The sequence below is a fragment of the Oncorhynchus kisutch genome, linkage group LG22 (assembly GCF_002021735.2).
Source record: "Oncorhynchus kisutch isolate 150728-3 linkage group LG22, Okis_V2, whole genome shotgun sequence".
NCBI classification, from domain to species: domain Eukaryota; kingdom Metazoa; phylum Chordata; class Actinopteri; order Salmoniformes; family Salmonidae; genus Oncorhynchus; species Oncorhynchus kisutch.
Window position 1 is genome coordinate 8424330 of NC_034195.2, and position 15042 is coordinate 8439371.

At 41.5% G+C, this 15042-nt stretch overlaps 1 protein-coding gene across 1 annotated transcript in view; it reads left to right on the forward strand.

Annotated features, from left to right (window-relative positions):
* slc25a44a (solute carrier family 25 member 44a) overlaps positions 1-15042 on the forward strand; it is a 27378-nt gene continuing 12336 nt past the window's right edge. The window contains exon 1 of the mRNA XM_020456845.2: positions 1-223. The gene's annotated coding sequence lies outside the window, so the exon portion shown is untranslated. The remainder of the gene's footprint in view (positions 224-15042) is intronic.

Sequence of the window (15042 nt, forward strand, 5' to 3'; positions counted from 1 at the left end):
TTTTTTAATGCTGCTGACGAGACGCTCGCTCAAGCATCGGTGACCGTACATTTACGAATGGACGGCATGAATTTGACATCAACCCATATTCTAACTAGTCCGAATCCTTTCAACGAATGCTTATTTTTACAAGGCTATTAGAACGTTATACATATAGTTCAGTTTAGCCGTGTGTAGCATAGACATGGCGTCTTGAGCTATGTGAAAATGGCTCTATAACACGGTAAGTCACGTTTCCTTGTTTTGTAAAGGTCGATGCACCATGTTTATTCCTACGATGACACATAGCTACGCTTTTTATCAACAGTTCATGCGATAGGTTTAACCAGAGCGCTCATGTTAAATAGTATTCTTCAATTGCGTGTGCGCTGTCTGCAGAAAATAGCTAGGTTTCCATACAATTGGGGATCGATTTTCATGCGAAAGTAATACATCCGCAAAAGAAAATATGCGAATGTTCCCACCAGTGGTGATTCCACCAAACGGACTTGTTGCAGATACAAATCAGTGCGTGATGACGTAGTGCGCACATGTACTTTTTCGCTGAAGTTTTAATGTACCGGGAAAAAAATGGAAATAAATGTTTCCATCGCATTTTCAACTCTACCAAATTATGAATTTTACGACAAATTCCCACAATGCCGAATTAACATTCTGTCTGCATTTATAAAATTAAACTGAAAAAATTTAAACAATGGAAACATGGTTATTGTAGCCATTATTTGTATCTAAAAACTAACCCATTCCTAGACGCTAACTGCTTATGTGCCTATTGACGATAGTATCTTATGGTCGAGGGAGTTTTGTTAAGGTTGACACTCGTTCTGAACGTTAAAATGCATCGCATGTGGTACGGTTTTGGAAATATAAGTAATGTATCTTTCATATCAGCGAGGAGGTAAAAAAAAAAAAAAGTTGAATTACTACCGCCTTTATAGGTTTAGTGTTCCCACACGGCCATATCTCCTTGTAACATTGTATGTTTACAGAAGACCTAAGTGGCAGCATGTACTAATTAGCTATCTAGTGTGCTCCGAACACGTGTGTGTGTGTGTGTGTGTGTAAGCGTATCTGGCAGGGCTTGCAAACTATCACAGATTGCAAAGGGAAATCCAGCCGCAAGCTGCCCATTGACGCAGGCCTACCAGACTAGCTAAAAGCCTTCTATGCATGCTTCGAGGCAAGCAACACTGAACAATGCATGAGAGCACCAGCTGTTCTGGACGACTTTGTGATCATGCTCTCCGTAGCCGTTGTAAGACCTTTAGTAGAGGTCGACTGATTATGATTTTTCAATACCGATTATTGGAGGACCAAAAAAAGCCCATACTGATTAATCAGCCATTTAAAAAAATATATATATTTTTTGTAATAATGACAATTACAACAATACTGAATGAACACTTATTTTAACTTAATATAATACATCAATAAAATCAATTTAGCCCCATAACTAATGAAACATGTTCAATTTGGTTTAAATAATGCAAAACAAAGTGTTGAAGGTAAAAGTGCAATATGTGCCATGTAAGAAAGCTAACGTTTAAGTTCCTTGCTCAGAACATGAGAACATATGAAAGCTGGTGGTTCCTTTTAACACGAGTCTTCAATATTCCCAGGTAAGAAGTTTTAGGTTGCAGTTATTATAGGAATTATAGGACTATTTCTCTCTATACGATTTGTATTTCATATACCTTTTGACTATTGGATGTTCTTATAGGCACTTTAGTATTGCCAGTGTAACAGTATATCTTCCGTCCCTCGCCCTACCTGGGCTCGAATCGGGAACACAGCCACCCTCGAAGCAGCGAGGGCCATGCAGAGCAAGGGGAATAACTACTCCAATTCTCAGTGAGTGATGTTTAAAATGCTATTAGCGCGCACCCCGCTAACTAGCTAGCCATTTCACATTGGTTACACCAGTCTTATCTCGGGAGTTGATAGGCTTGAAGTCATAAACAGCTCAATGCTTGAAGCACAGTGAAGAGCTGCTGGCAAAACGCACTAAAGTGCTGTTTGAATAAATGCTTACGAGCCTGCTGGTGTCTACCATCGCTCAGTCAGACTGCTATATCAAATCATAGACTTAATTATAACATAACACACAAATACGAGCCTTTGGTCATTAAAATGGTAGAATCCGGAAACTATAATTTCGAAAACAAAACGTTTATTCTTTCAGTGAAATTATTTATCTAGTCTAAATATTACTGTTTACTTTGTACAACCTTCAATGTTATGTCATAATTATGTACAATTCTGGCAAATTATCTATGGCCTTTGTTAGGAATAAATGGACTTCACACAGTTTGCAATGAGCCATGCGGCCCAAACTGCTGCATATACCCTGACTGCTTGCACGGAACGCAAGAGAAATGACACAATTTCCCTAGTTATAAGAAATTCATGTTAGCAGGCAATATTAACTAAATATGCAGGTTTAAATATATACTTGTGTATTGATTTTAAAGAAAGACATTGATGATTATGGTTAGGTATATTGGTGCAATGACAGTGCTTTTTTGAATATGCGCTTGTTAAATCATCAAGTAGGCTGTGATTCAATGAGAAACTAAAAGGCACCGCATCGATTATATGCAACGCAGGACACGCTAGATAAACTAGCAATATCATCAACCATGTGTAGTTAAGTGATTATGTTAAGATTGATTGTTTTTAGAAGATAAGTTTAATGTTAGCTAGCAACTTACCTTGGCTTCTTGCTGCCCTCGCGTAACAGGTAGTCAGTCTGCCACGCAGGAGTGCAATGTAAGGCAGGTCTTTAGAGCGATGGACTAGTGACCGGAATGTTGCAAAAACGAATGCCTGAGCTGACAAGGTAAGAATATGTCGTTCTGCCCCTGAACAAGGTAGTTAACCCATTGTTCCTAGTCCGTCATTGAAAATAAGAATGTGTACTTAACTGACTTGCCTAGTTTAATAAAGGTGTAAAAAAATATAAAAAATACCAATTAACGATTGAAGTCGGCCCTAATTAATCGGTCGACCTCTAATCACTAGGGCCGAGATCCCTGTCATCACCCAGGACTTCTATGCCAACCGGTGTCAGGAAGTCCCTAAACATTGGCAGCCTCCCAAGTCAGACTGTTCTCATGCTACCGCACGGCTGCTACAGATCTACCTTAATTACATCGACTCGGTTATGGTACTCTGTGTATATAGCCAAGTTACCATTGTGTGTTTATTATTATGTGTTGTATTCAATCGCAAACAATTCACACAATGAAGTTATGACACAATGAATGTACACAATTTTATTTAAAAAAATGTTATTTCACCTTTATTTAACCAGGTAGGCTAGTTGAGAACAATTTCTCATTTGCAACTGCGACCTGGCCAAGGTAAAGCGTAGCAAATCGACACATACAACAACCGAGTTACACATGGAATAAACCAAACAGTCAATAATACAGTAGAACAAAAGAAAACAAAAAGTCTATATACAGCGAGTGCAAATGAGGTAAGTTAAGGAAATAAATAGGCCATGGTGGCGAAGTAATTACAATATAGCAATTAAACACAAATGGTAGATCGGCAGAAGAATGTGCAGGTAGAGATACTGGGGTGCAAAGGAGCAAAATAAATAAATACCAGTATGGGGATGAGGTAGGTAGGTAGATGGGCTATGTACAGGTGCAATGATCTGTAAGCTGCTCTGACAGCTGGTGCTTAAAGCTAGTGAGGGAGATGTGAGTCTCCAGCTTCAGAGATTTTTGCAATTCGTTCCAGTCATGGGCAGCAGAGAACTGGGAGGAATTGGCTTTGGGGGTGACCAGTGAGATATACCTGCTAGAGCGCGTGCTACGAGTGGGTGCTGTTATGGTGACCAGTGAGCTGAGATAAGGCGGGGCTTTACCTAGCAGAGACTTAACCTGTAGCCAATGGATTTGGCGACGAGTATGAAGCGAGGGCCAACCAACGAGAGCGTACAGGTCGCAATGGTGGGTAGTGTATGGGGCTTTGGTGACAAAACGGATGGCACTGTGATAGACTGCATCCAGTTTGTTGAGTAGAGTGTTAGGCTATTTTATAGATGACATCACCGAAGTTGAGGATCGGTAGGATGGTCAGTTTTACGAGGGTATGTTTGGCAGCATGAGTGAAGGATGCTTTGTTGCGATAAAGGAAGCTGACTCTAGATTTAATTTTGGATTGGAGATATTTAATGTGAGTCTGGAAGGAGAGTTTACAGTCTAACCAGACACCCTGGTATTTGTAGTTGTCCACGTATTCTAAGTCGGAGCCGTCCAGAGTAGTGATGCTGGACGGGCGAGCAGGTGCGGGCAGCGATCGATTGAATAGCATGCATTTAGTTTTACTTACGTTTAAAAGCAGTTGGCGGCCACGGAAGGAGAGTTGTATGGCATTGAAGCTTGTCTGGAGGTTAGTTAACACAGTGTCCAACGAAGGGCCAGAGGTATACAGAATGGTGTCGTCTGCGTAGAGGTGGATCAGAGAATCACCAGCAGCAAGAGCAACATTGATGTATGCAGAAAAGAGAGTCGGCCCGGGAATTGAACCCTGTGGCACACCCATAGAGACTGTCAGAGGTCCGGACAACAGTCCCTCCGATTTCACACACTGAACTCTATCAGAGAAGTAGTTGGTAAACCAGGCGAGGCAATCATTTGAGAAACCAAGGCTGTCGAGTCTGCCAATAAGAATGTTGTGATTGACAGAGTCGAAAGCCTTGGCCAGGTCGATGAATACAGCTGCACAGTAATGTCTCTTATCGATGGCGGTTATGTCGTTTAGAACCTTGAGCATGGCTGAGGTGCACCCATGACCAGCTCTGAAACCAGATTGCATAGCGGAGAAGGTATGGTGGGTTTCGAAATGGTCAGTAATCTGTTTGTTAACTTTCGAAGACCTTAGAAAGACAGGGTAGGATATATATGTATGTATGTATGTATGTATGTATGTATGTATGTATGTATGTATGTATGTATGTATGTATGTATGTTATGTATGTATGTATGTATGTATGTATGTATGTAGTATGTATGTATGTATGTAGTATGTATGTATGTATGTATGTATGTATGTATGTATGTATGTATGTATGTATGTATGTATGTATGTATGTATTGTAGTATGTATGTATGTATGTATGTATGTATGTATGTATGTATGTATGTATGTATGTATGTTATGTATGTATGTATGTATGTATGTAGTATGTATTATGTATGTATGTATGTATGTATGTATGTATGTATGTATGTATGTATGTATGTATGTATGGTATGTATGTATGTATGTATGTATGTATGTATGTATGTATGTATGTATGTATGTATGTATGTATGTATGTATGTATGTATGTATGTATGTATGTATGTATGTATGTATGTATGTATGTATGTTATGTATGTATGTATGTATGTATGTATGTATGTAGTATGTATGTATGTATGTATGTATGTATGTATGTATGTATGTATGTATGTATGTATGTATGTATGTATGTATGTATGTATGTATGTATGTATGTATGTATGTATGTATGTATGTATGTATGTATGTATGTATGTATGTATGTATGTATGTATGTATGTATGTATGTATGTATGTATGTATGTATGTATGTATGTATGTATGTATGTTATGTATGTATGTATGTATGTATGTATGTATGTATGTATGTATGTATGTATGTATGTATGTATGTAGTATGTATGTATGTATGTATGTATGTATGTATGTATGTATGTATGTATGTATGTATGTATGTATGTATGTATGTATGTATGTATGTATGTATGTATGTAGTATGTATGTATGTATGTATGTATGTATGTATGTATGTATGTATGTATGTATGTATGTATGTATGTATGTATGTATGTATGTATGTATGTATGTATGTATGTATGTATGTATGTATGTATGTATGTATGTATGTATGTATGTATGTATGTATGTATGTATGTATGTATGTAGTATGTATGTATGTATGTATGTATGTATGTATGTATGTATGTATGTATGTATGTATGTATGTATGTATGTATGTATGTATGTATGTATGTATGTATGTATGTATGTATGTATGTATGTATGTATGTATGTATGTATGTATGTATGTATGTATGTATGTATGTATGTATGTATGTATGTATGTATGTATGTATGTATGTTATGTATGTATGTATGTATGTATGTATGTATGTATGTATGTATGTATGTATGTATGTATGTATGTATGTATGTATGGTATGTATGTATGTATGTATGTATGTATGTATGTATGTATGTATGTATGTATGTATGTATGTATGTATGTATGTATGTATGTATGTATGTATGTATGTATGTATGTATGTATGTATGTATGTATGTATGTATGTATGTATGTATGTATGTATGTATGTATGTATGTATGTATGTATGTATGTATGTATGTATGTATGTATGTATGTATGTATGTCTGTCTGTCTGTAGCAGTTCGGGTCTAGAGTGTCACCCCCTTTGAAGAGGGGGATGACCGTGACAGCTTTCCAATCTTTGGGAATCTCAGACGATACGAAAGAGAGGTTGAACAGGCTAGTAATAGGGGTTGCAACAATTTCGGCAGATCATTTTAGAGCGGGTCCAGATTGTCCAGCCTGGCTGATTTGTAGGGGTCCAGATTTTGCCGCTCTTTCAGAACATCAGCTATCTGGATTTGGGTACAGACTTAGCCTGCAGAGTTCTGTATTACTATCTTTGCAGTAGATTGCAACACCGCCCCCTTTGGCAGTTCTATCTTGGCAGAAAACGTTATAGTTAGCAATGGATATTTCAGGGTTTTTGGTGGTTTTCCTAAGCCAGGATTCAGACACGGCTAAGACATCTAGGTTGGCAGAGTGTGCTAAAGAAGTGAGTAAAACAAACTTAGGGAGTAGGCTTCTAATGTTAACATGCATGAAACCAAGGCTTTTACGTTTACAGAAGTCAACAAATGAGAGCTCCTGTGGGGTGGGAGTGGAGCTAGGCACTGCAGGACCTGGATTAACCTCCACATCACCAGAGGAGAAGTAGGATAAGGGTACGGCTAAAGACTATACCAACTGTCCGTCTAGCACGTTCAGAACAGAGAGTAAAAGGAGCAGGTTTCTGGGCACGATAGCATAGAGTCAAGGCATAGTGTACAGACAAAGGTAAGGTAGGATGTGAGTACATTGGAGGTAAACCTAGGCATTGAGTAATGAAGAGAGAGATATAGTCTCTAGAGATGTTTAAACCATGTGATGTCATCGCATATGTAGGAGTTGTAACAACATGGTTGGTTAAGGCATATTGAGCAGGGCTAGAGGCTCTACAGTGAAATAAGACAGTAATCACTAACCAGGACAGTAATGGACAAGGCATATTGATATTAGAGAGAGGCATGCGTAGCCAAGTGAACATATGGGTCAAGTGAGTGGTTGGGCTGGCTGGGGACACAGTGATTCAGACAGTTAGCAGGCCGATGCTAACAGTTAGTAGGCCGGGGCTAAACAAGTTAACCACTAGTAGACCGGGGCAAGCTAGCAGTTAGCAGGCCGGGTTAGCAGGGGCTAGCAGTTAGCAGACCGGGTTAGCAAGCAAGCAGTTAGCAAGGGCTAGCAGTTAGCAGACCGGGCAGGCAAGCTAGCAGTTAGCTGACCGGGTTAGCAAGCAAGCAGATAGCAGGGGCTAGAAAGTTAGACTTTGGGGGACGTCGCGATGGGGGTAAGTCTGTTTTTGCCTCATCGTGCGGTGACGTCGATAGACCAATCGTGGAATTAGTAGGGTTCCAAGTAGCTTTAGGTAGCTAGCAGGCCTAGCTGGTTAGCATAATGGGCCTTCAGCGGGCGTCGCGCCTGAGGGGCCTGTTGGGAGTCCTCGGGCAGATTATGTCGGTATTCCAGTCCTTAGGGGATCTGCGGGGTTCCATGCCCCGTACCGGCTGTAGAAGGGGTCCGGATATTGTCGCTCAGGAGTGTACATCGGTGGTAGCACAGGAGCCCTGGCCGGGCTAGCTTCAAGCTAATTGGTGCTTGCTCTGGGATGGAAACGCTAGCCAGGAGTAGTCATCTGGGATTGCGGTTAGCTAGTTGAGAAGATCCAGATGAAAATGTTCAGTTTGCGGTAGGAATCTGGGGATAAAAATAACAGGGCGGGGTAGCGCGCATTCTGAAGAGAGAAGTGCATCTGGGCGCATGGTCAACCCGACGTCTGCATTGGCAATGCAGCATTTATGGTGATACGACCTCCACAGAAGTCGGGGCATTCATGCTTCTTGCGCTTCGCGGAACAGCACAGAGCTGTTGTCAAGGAAGTCGGTTTGTGTTTTCTACCGCCAACCAATCATGTCAATCCGAAGCTATATAGAGTCCTCCGCATTGTTTCAAAATTTGGGAGGCGATGCGGTATGGAGCTTGATTTGGTCTCTGCATGCCTCTGGAGGCTTAGCAGTTGCGTCACCCTCCATATGGAACCTCTGACCACATTTTTGGATTAAGCATGAATTGCCTTTTAATCTAGGTGTCCGCAATGGGTTAGTTCACCGAGATGGGCGCCAATATATATGTTACTGCTCAAATTAAAACAATCTTGGTTGACCAACAGCCTAACGACCAAACAATCTACCAGTCGACTAATTGGGGTCAGCCCTAATAAGTAGTCACTAGTCTGTTTGCTACACATTCACTTAAACTAAAATCTAAGTTTCATCTAGCCACACTTCATGCAGTATGAAGGGTTCCCACGGGTCCTTGAAATCCTTGAAAGTTTGAATTAAAACGTTTTTGAAAATAGACATGGGTCATTGAAAGTGCTTGAATTTATACATTTTGTGCAAGAATATAAATTGAAGTTCTTTTAGTTTATTTTTTAAAATTTAATGTCAGTGATAGGCTACGTTCTGCTGTCTGCGTGTGTGTCTCCCGCTGTCTGTGTATCCTTGTTTCACGCGCCACCTGCCTCGAGAATGCGACGGTCACGTGCGTGCATGAGTGATTGAAGTCGAATGGTGCAGGTTAAACAGTGGCAAGCAAGCGAGAAAGCTAACGATAAGCGAACCTTCAGCTATGCCTGGAAAATGTCAATTCCAGGACTCGTGGCTCAAAGACATTTACAAATACTGGCTTGTTAAAGATCCGCGGGGCATCCATGTGGCCCAATACAGAGCCTGCAACAAGTCAATAAAAGTTCACGCCATGGGCCAAGCTGCTGTGATGAGCCATGCTGCTGGAGAATCACACAGGACGGCACTCTGCAAGTTAAAAGCAGGTAGGTCCTACCCCTGGTAACATGTAGAAAGGAATACAACAACTTACTTACTAACGTTAATTAGTTAGCTAGATTATTCTGTCTCTTTGGTTAGGTATATAAACTTTAACGTTACATAATTATTCGATAAAATAATGTTGTTAGCTAATGTTATCTAGATGTCTCAGTCAGTTCTCCCACAGAATCACACCTGTCAATAGTGCTAGCAAGCAAACGTTAGCTAAGTATAAACTGTCACCTGTAACATGAAATTATTTAAGAATGTTATGTTTTCATATTTCATATTCTCTCTGTGACACACACGTTAAAACACAGTCTAGAAACAGAAATAAGTGTTTGATTTTTAATCTTTTTTTACTCTTAGGTGTGCCGTTCTCAGCGACGTTTCCAGACTGTGCAATAACCAAGACCTTTGCATGCGGGCCAACAAAGTCCAGCTATGTGTGCACACATGGCTTGACTCCTCATTTCAAGCACTTGTCTAAAAAACTGTCTGCTAGGGAGGAGGACTATGTACTTCACTTTGAGAGCCTTAACAGAAAAAAACAGTCAAAGCAGTGTGACTTTCACGTCCGTTTATGGGATGAGGAAAGTTGTGACGAGGTTTTACGATTCTAAATTTATGGGACATGCGACTGCGTTGGACCTTAAAGCGGTCTATGAGAAGAGCACCGAAGATCTACCAAAGAAAAACATGGTTCAGATCTCCATGGATCAACCAAATGTAAATTGGTCATTTTACTCAAAGGTTGAGAAGCCCTGTGAGAATAAAATAGTCCTACACCTTATAAACATAGGCAGTTGTAAATAGTCATCGGGTGAAGGAAGGAGATTGTGATGATGACATTCGACAATACTCACATTTTATTGATGACATTGTCCAGGCCCAACACTGTTTGTAAACTTTGATCCTGTCCAAGACAGCATGGACACATTTTTACATGAGTAATGTCAAAGAGCTCAGAAATCTGTGGAGACTTTGCCGCCAACTCCTCTTACTGTCACACGGGCAAGCCTCAGAGTGTGGGTTCTCCAGCAATTGGCAGATTGAAGTGGAGAACTTGAAGGAAGATTCATACGTAGCACAGAGATGTATAGTTGACCACATAAGAGCTGTGGGGGGCATACAAAATGTGTGCATTGACAGACCGCTGCTGATGTCAGTGGCATCTGCAAGGCAGAGGTATGTGACATCAAGAGGAACAGAGACAGAAGAATGGAGGAGCAAAAAAACAAAGAAAATACCTTATAGATGAACTTAATGGGAAGATAAGAAGACTGACAGATGGCATAAATGCTCCCAAGACCTCAGCAGACAAATTTGCACTCAAAGCGGAGAGCACAGGCAACCTCCCTCTTATTGCCAAGTCCAATAGCCCGAGAAAGGGTGTTAAAGATAAAAGTGCACAAATAGCTGAAATAGAAACACTACTCAACGAAAAAGTGAATGACCTGAAAAGGAAATGAAGGGGCATAGCAGCAAAAAGCAAGGGTTGGGCACTGTTTTAACAGTTTGAGAAACTACTCAATGAGCAAGTGCTAAAAAATAAAATAAAAAGCAAATGAACCAAAAAGTCCAACAACCCCAGAACACAATGGCAAATGTTTTATTTATTTGTATCCAATTAATTTATCTAATCTTTTGTTGCAAAATATTTTATTTATGGTCATGTGTTTTTGTTTATCTATTCATTTGGTCATGGTCATGGGGAAAAAAGGTTGTTTTTGCTCTGCGACATGTTTTATGTGGTGAAGCTGGTGCTAATGAAATAAACGAGGAGTTACTTAGCTCTTCAACTCGTAAATAAGTCAGTCTTTATCGCTCAACTTACACAATATATTGTTTTGCTGTGCTGTTAGAGAAGGCAAGAGACCACTTAGTCTGCCATCACTGTAACGCAGCACAATTGAGAAGTTTTCACACATTCAAGCCTCTTTTTAATTGTTGTCTGAGCTTCTATAAAGCCTGCTAGTTCTCATAATAAAAATTAACCGTGTTGTAACTAACCTTGATCCACGTCTCAAACTATGCCATGTTGGGTCCTTGAATTTGAGGGAATTGGGCCTGGAAAGTCCTTGAATTTGATATTTAAGAAGGTGTAGGAACCCTGAGTATGTTTATAAGCTAAATTTGCATAGGTATTCCTCAAGTACAACTGTGTTATAGTACTAAAATCAAATGAGGTTCAACAGACCATTTTTGTCACAGACTATGATGGATTCTTTGTCATTTCAGCAAGCCATGACACCCATCATCTCAGATTGTTCTGAAATGATTTCTTCAGTTAGAAACATGAGATAAGCATTCCTGCAACATTGTTGTTGAAATATAATTTGAGATTTGAAGCTAATTGATTGCACCCAAGTTGTCCCTTTTTAAAAAATTAGGATTCGCATAATATTCCATAAATATAGTAGCTAACATCCGATTTGGACCAAACATCATCCTACCAATGTAATGAGGAATCCAAATAAATGGTCAAAAGCCATCCACTGACACCACACCAAGCCAAGCCCACCCCAACGGCCAGTGTACATAATCAGTTCTCTATGTCTGACAAGTTGTCAAGGTATGATCACAAATATCCTACCAACGGGACAAACTGTAATATCACTATATCGTGGCTGAATGACGACATGGATAACATTCAGCTGGCGGGATATACGCTGCATCAGCTAGACAGAACAGCACACTCCGGTAAGACTGGTTGGTCGGTGTCTATTTGTAAACAAAAGCTGGTGCACGAAATCTAAGGAAGTCTCTAGATTTTGCTCGCCTGAAGTAGAGTATCTAATGATAAGCTGTAAACCACACTATTTGCCAAGAGTTTATATTTTTTGTGGCTGTTTATTTACCACCACAGACGGATGCTGGCACGAAGACCGCATTCAATGAGCTGTATACGGCCATAAGGAAACAGGAAAATGCTCATCCTGACGCAGCGCTCCTAATGGCCGGGGACTTTAATGCAGGGAAACTTAAATCGGTCTTAATTTTCATCAGCATGTTAAATGTGCAACCAGAGGGGAAAAAACTCTAGACCACCTTTTACACCACACACAGAGACTCATACAAAGCTCTCCCTCGCCCCCCATTTGGCAAATCTGACCACAATAATGACCTATCCTTCAACGTAATCAAGGAAAAGGAGATGATTGTGGACTACAGGAAAAGGACCAAGCACGCCCCCATTCTCATCGACAGGGCTGTAGTGGAGCAGGTTGAGAGCTTTTAAGTTCCTTGGTGTCCACATCACCAACAAACTAACATGGTCCAAACACACCAAAGTCGTGAAGGGGGCATGACAAAGCCCATTCCCCCTCAGGAAACTAAAAGGATTTGGCATCAGTCATAATTCCATCCTCCTGATTCCTGCTTACAAGCAAAAACTAAAGCGGGGAGCACCAGTGACTCAGTCAATAAAGTGGTCAGATCCTGCAGATGCTAAGCTACAAGACTGTTTTGCTAGCATAGACTGGCATATGTTCCGCGATTCCTCTGATACCATTGAGGAGTACACCACATCAGTCACTGGCTTCATCAATAAGTGCATCGATGATGTCACCCCCCAACCAGAAACCATGGATTACAGGCAACATCCGCACTGAGCTAAAGGCTTGAGCTGCCGCCTTCAAGGAGCCGGACTCTAACCTGGACGCTTATAAGAAATCCTGCTACGCCTTCAGACTAACAATCAAACAAACAAGCAAAGCGCCAATACAGGACTAAGATTGAATTGTACTACACCGGCTTCGACGCTCTTCGGATGTGGCAGGGCCTGCAAACTATTACACACTACAAAGGGAAGCACAGCCACGAGCTGCCCAGTGACACGAGCCTACCAGACGAGCTAAATCGCTTCTATGCTCGCTTCAAGGCAAGTAACACTGACGCATGCATGAGAGCATCAGCTGTTCTGGACGACTGTGATCAGTCAGGTGTCTGATTGTCCCTGATTGAGTTTGTTATACCAACATGTTTCAAGCGGACCACCATAGTCCCTGTGCCCAAGAACACAAAGGTAACCTGCCTAAATGACTACAGACTCGTAGCACTCAAGTCCATAGCCATGAAGTGCTTTGAAAGGCTAGTTATGGCTCACATTAACACCATAATCCCAGAAACCCACTCCAATTTTCATACTGCGCAAACAGATCCACAGGTGATGCAATCTCTATTGCACTCCACACTGCCCTTTCCCACATGGACAAAAGGAACTCCTACGTGAGAATGCTACTCATTGACCACAGCTCAGCGTTCCACGCCATAGTGCCCTCAAAGCTCATCACTAAGTTGAGGATCCTGGGACTAAACACCTCCCTCTACAACTGGATCCTAGACTACCTGACGGGCTGCCTACAGGTGGTAAGGGTTGGTAACAACACATCTGCCACGCTGATCCTCAACACGAGCGCCTCGGATGTGTGCTTAGTCCCCTCCTGTACTCCCTGTTCACCCACGACTGCATGGCCAGGCACGACTCCAACACTATCATTACATTTGCAGACGACACAACAGTGGTAGGCCTGACAAAGACGAGACAGCCTATAGGGAGGTCAGAGACCTGGCCAGGTGGTGCCAGAATAACAACCTATCCTTCAACGTAATCAAGGAAAAGGAGATGATTGTGGACTACAGGAAAAGGACCGAGCACACCCCCATTCTCATCGACAGGGCTGTAGTGGAGCAGGTTGAGAGCTTTAAGTTCCTTGGTGTCCACATCACCAACAAACTAACATGGTCCAAACACACCAGTCGTGAAGGGGGCATGACAAAGCCCATTCCCCCTCAGGAAACTAAAAGGATTTGGCATGGGTCCTCAGATCCTCAAAAGGTTATATCACTGCCTGGTACGGTAACTGCTCAGCCTCCGACCGCAAGGCACTACAGAGGGTCGTGCGTACGGCCCAGTACATCACTGGGGCTAAGCTGCCTGCCATCTAGAACCTCTATACCAGGCGGTGTCAGAGGAAGGCAAAGAAATGACTCCAGCCACCCCAGTCATAGACTGTTCTCTCTGCTACAGCACGGCAAGCTGTACCGGAGCGCCAAGTCTAGGACCAAAAGGCTTCTCAACAGCACATACCTCTAAGCAAATCAAATTTATTTATATAGCCCTTCGTACATCAGCTGATATCTCAAAGTGCTGTACAGAAACCCAGCCTAAAACCCCAACAGCAAGCAATGCAGGTGTAGAAGCATGGTGACTAGGAAAAACTCCCTAGAGTAACTCCCTTTACTGAAAATAAGATTACAACGTATGCACAATGACAGTGACAAGCATTACTGGGAGAAGAGTGGAATTGTTTAACTTTCACCAAGCATACAAAGATTTGAAAACAATGACAATGTGATTAGCTTCTCCCAAACCCTAGACCATGTGTCTCCAGACACCATGGCCCTTTATAGAATCCATCACCTGTCCATTGCAAAACCATCACATTTTGTCTGCAGCAGTGGTTGCCTGTCAGGTGTTTTTGTCTGGGGCTACAACAGAAATATGTGATGTTGGGGGTACTCGAGAACCGGAGTCGGGAAACAGTGATCTAAGGCGTAAGATTGTCTACAAATCCGTAAGGCTTGTAAGAATACAATGTAATCCACTCGCTTGTGGTGCAACTTTATGGGTTGGTTCTGGCTGACTTGGCGCAAAGGTCAATTCACTTGAGGTTTCCTGTGAAAAAAAAAATATATAAATAACACATAAGCCACAAGACAACAACACCAAATCAGTATTTTATCAATAATTATTTTTGGCAACTGTTGTGGCAAGCAGTGTGCAT